Source organism: Mus caroli, chromosome 14 (genome assembly GCF_900094665.2).
Source record: "Mus caroli chromosome 14, CAROLI_EIJ_v1.1, whole genome shotgun sequence".
In the NCBI taxonomy this organism is placed as follows: domain Eukaryota; kingdom Metazoa; phylum Chordata; class Mammalia; order Rodentia; family Muridae; genus Mus; species Mus caroli.
This window is the reverse complement of record NC_034583.1, coordinates 59,683,593-59,688,006: the sequence shown is the minus strand read 5'-3', so window position 1 is coordinate 59,688,006 and position 4,414 is coordinate 59,683,593.

Below are 4,414 nucleotides of genomic sequence, written 5' to 3'. Positions count from 1 at the left end.
TCATCATAATGAAAGTATGAGGTGTGTGCAGGAAACCATCACGTCCCTGTGGAAAGGTCATAGAGCAGAGCTACAACTTGGATTATCTTTCTTCGTCTAATTATCCAGGTAGAGATTTATGCTGACTTTTGAATCTTCCTTGTAAAGCTCTTTACAGCTATATCTCTCCCCATTAAAAGTGCTTTCCTCTGTCTCTTGAGTTTTGAGGTTTTACATTTTCTGGTCACTTCTTGTAGCTTATTCTCCAATTTCCTATTTTGATCATTGGCTCAGAGTGCACTCTTTAATGGCTATACAAATGTGGATTTGCACATCGTGATAAGAAAAGATGTTTGCTATAATTCCAGCATTTTCAAGTGTATTGAGATTTGGCTTGGGGATGGGCATGTGGTCTATCCAGGGGATGCATGTTCAGTGCAGTTCTACTGCTAAGGAGTCCCAGGGATCATGGATCTGTCACAGAAACATTTATAACTGCTGACTTGACACGTTGGGCACATATCATTAGATCTTGGATTTTGTCCTCTCAAACATGAGTAATATATTTGAGTAATATATTTCACTCACAGGGAAATATAATGAGTAATATATTTCACTCACAGAAAATGTCTAATCGGAATTGACTTACAGCCATTTGTTTTTTTTCCTAAATTTTTTATCCATAATTTCTGTTCTTCTCATTTTCCTGTTTGTTAATTTTTTCACTCATTATATTATTTCGATATATGTATTTTTTTTATTTTATATGCTATTTTGAGTATGTGAAATTTAACCTTATCTTCCCTCAGATTTGTGGAACTTTTGGCTTGTATTTCAGCAAAGAAGTACACGAAAACTTTCCAGCTTCTGAAACTCCCGACTCACATTGCTTGGTATGTCTGAGGCTGACTCACTGCTCCATTTATAACTCCCCTTTACTGGTTAGATTTCTAGAGTTTGGACCAAAGGGATATGTACGTTTAACTTATGCCATCCTGACACACATTTCTTCAAACTATGAACAGCTCAAAAGTCTGAGACTGGAGTATTCCCTCTAGTTCAAGAGAAGATGTGGCTACATACCAACTACCAGGATACCTGAATCTTTATGGCAAAATTTGATCACAAGAAATAAAATCAAAATAAACAGAAAAAGAGCAACCCCCAATTCTGTGAGCAATAAAATTTCACCCATGAACTACATTATTTTTGTTACTATTTTAATAAAACTTACTGTTCATAGTTTTATTTGCTTTATTATTTAATACTGTGTGTGCAGGCATGTGAGTGTGTGCACAACTGTGTGTGTGTGTGTGTGTGTGTGTGTGCGCGCGCGCGCGCGCGCGCATATGTGTAAGGATGCTTTTGGAGACCAGGTAAAAGTCTAGGAGTCTCCAGAGCCAAGCTGCAATCTTCTTCTTCCTCCTTTTTTTATTAGATATTTTCTTTATTTACATTGCAAATATTATCCCCTTTCCTAGTTTCCCCTCCAAAAATCCCCTATACTCTCCCCGCTCTTCTTAAAGAGCAATAAGCTCTCTTGCCCACTGAGACGTCTTTCCAGCCCCACACCCTTATTTTTAAACACAAGAAAGCTCTTTAATTCTGTTGATCTTTATAAACATGTGGGTCTGCCCCACTCAGAAAAATTACTTATTCTACTCCACTCTGAATCATTAGAGGAAAGGAAGAGGAAAACTATTTGATAGCATAGTGTTTGGACTTTGTAATTGAGAGGCAATGGCTTCCAATTCCTTCAAGATCTCATGGAAACTAAAACTATGTTTCATTATTCTTTGTGTTTTTCCATTTAGTATGGGTGTTGTTTGTTTCAGGTTTTGTAGGGGTGTATTGTGATTGTCCGTCTGTCTGTCTGTCTGTCTGTTTTTCTCATGATGGATGATTTTACATTTTTGCCAAATTCTGTGGCTTGGCCATTTATTCTTTCGAAATTTCATTATTCCGAATCTGTGACATAAAACTAATTTCTAATGACTATTACTAGGATCATATATAATAACACACAAGGAACAGATGTGGAATGTGTATAGCTATGTACTGGTCAAAATCACATTCAAACATGTCATTTATTGTCTATGAGGACACTTTGTCTTATTAAGCTGCTGGAGTCTCCTTCCCAAAACCATTTTACTTCAACCCATTTGAGGTTTGGAATCTTTGGTGCATCTTCCCCCAAGTTCTCCAGTTACTATTTCCAAGGATTCAATTTGCCATCCACAGATTTTAAGTTAGCTTTAGTAAAGACTTCTGTCTTTAGCAAATCTGTTAGTGAAGAACAAGTAAATACCCAAGCCTGCTACTTGATTTATTCTTCATGCAGTATGGAGAATGAGGATAACTATACTTTTGGTTTGGAATGAGTGGGTTTACTTAGTATATAGCAAGACAAAGTGAAAAGATTATAAATAGCAAACAAGAAGAGAGGGTAGGGGAAAGGAAAGAGGGAGGGGGAGAGGAGGGAGGAGAAGGGGGAGAGGGAGAGGGAGAGGGAGAGGGAGAGGGAGAGGGAGAAAACATGCAATTCCTGATGGAATCTTGGGCAGAGCAATGTCCCTTTTGGTGAGGCATCCAAGTGAAAGGACAAATACAATCAGAAGCAGAACAACATCAGCAGATCAGGGCTTCCAGCATCCAGCCAGACACAACCTGGAAAGCTATGCTAAGACAGTCAGCTAGAGCTCCAGAATGTTTTCTCTCCTTGGATGAGTGTCCCATGGCTGCGTATCTGCATACTCTCATGGTGCCCATGGGAGGCACCTTTAACCCAGAGGATGAACAGCTATAGCCTCCATTGGGAATGTTGCAGCTTCTAGCTCTTCATTTTAACTCTGGCTGTTTTGCTGTGCTCTCCCGTGCCTGTCCCAGAGTTAGGGGTGCCAACCCCTCTTCATGCAAGGGCTCTTGAAGGACATTTAACAAAAACATACTTGAATTTGCAGTATGTACATGTCAGGTATGGGCAACCCAGCTTCCAGAGCCAGCCTCTCAGTGAGATCAATGAGCAGGAAACTTACAGTCTGTCGACCTCTACCCTCTCCTCGTGTGCCTGTTTATGTCTGACCCAATCTGCTTTCCTACCTGCACTAACCTACCAAATCCTGCATAATATAAAAGTCTTTATAACTCACAATGAAACACACTGTGTAAAATGCAGACACACATTTGTGATGAAAAGTGGGCCTGTGGATTTTCGGATTTTATCATTTGTTGGGCAATGGGCTATGCACAGTCTGGTCTCCAGTCGCGTAGAGGTCTGAAGCCTGGTAGAACCTGATGGGTGATAATTTTCACCTACATGGAACAGAAGGCGTTTCCTCATGTCTCCTGGATCCCTGGCACCTGTCAAAGTTACTGCCCCCTACAGCCCCCACAGGAGAAGTTTGTGGCTAACAGTCACGTAGACTATGTTCCAAGCTTCTGACCTTCAGGCTAGACTCCTCCCAGTTACCTAGCAACAGCAAGATAACAAGCCCACTATAAGAGGGGCTGCTTGGCCTCTCCTCACTCTCTTAAGCTTTTATTTTCCTTACTCTCCCTCTTACTCTCTCCCTCTTATGCTCTCTCTCTTACTCTCTAGCCTTTACCTCTCTTTCTTTAAGCTTTCTTACTCTCTAGCCTTTCTTCTCTTGTTGGGGCCGGCCTGCAGCTCTCATGTCCGGGTTGGAGCCTGAAAGGCATCTTGGAATCTGGAAGAAAAGAGGGAGCCTAGGCGGGTTGAGAAATAATGGAACCAAGACAACTAGTCTGCTCAAGGTTCAAATTTTTAAAGGCAGACACGTTTTATAAAGGAAAGGGGAAAGAAAGCCCATTCCCGCCAAATCATCCTTGGAGCCCAGCTGCAGGTGACCACGTGTAGGCTCTGGAACAGCTAGGCAGCAGGTAGCAGCAGTAGCAGTGGCAGAACAATAGAGTGATCCAGGGAGGCAGGCTCCACCCTAGGTGATCTCCTTAGTGGCAACAAAGTCAAGCCTGGCTCAGCCTGCTTCAGGCTTATGGGAGGCTACATTCTCTCCTTTCTCCCCTTCTCTCCTCTTGGCCATGGCCTGTCTCTCTCTTTCTAGCTTTTCTTTTTCTCCCTGCCTTTCTACAATGAATCTCTAAAACCATAGACTGTCTCTGCTCATCACAGACCGGACTTAGGACTCTCTCGCCTGTGTGGGAACCTCTTTCCCTCTGCCCTCTTCCTTTCCCCTCTGGGGCTGAGTGTCTCCTCGGGGCCCCTATTCTGTTCTCATCTCCTCTGCCAGATCCAGTGTGGGATGCTGGAGACTGAGAACCTGGTATCGGGGCTGCCCCTTGTCCAACCCCCTCTGTGTGGCGTCAGTGGTTTCACACAGCCAGATGCTCACCCAGGGCCTAGTGGAAAACATTCCTTTTCTTTTTTTTTTTTTTTTTTTTTTTTTTTTTTTTTTTT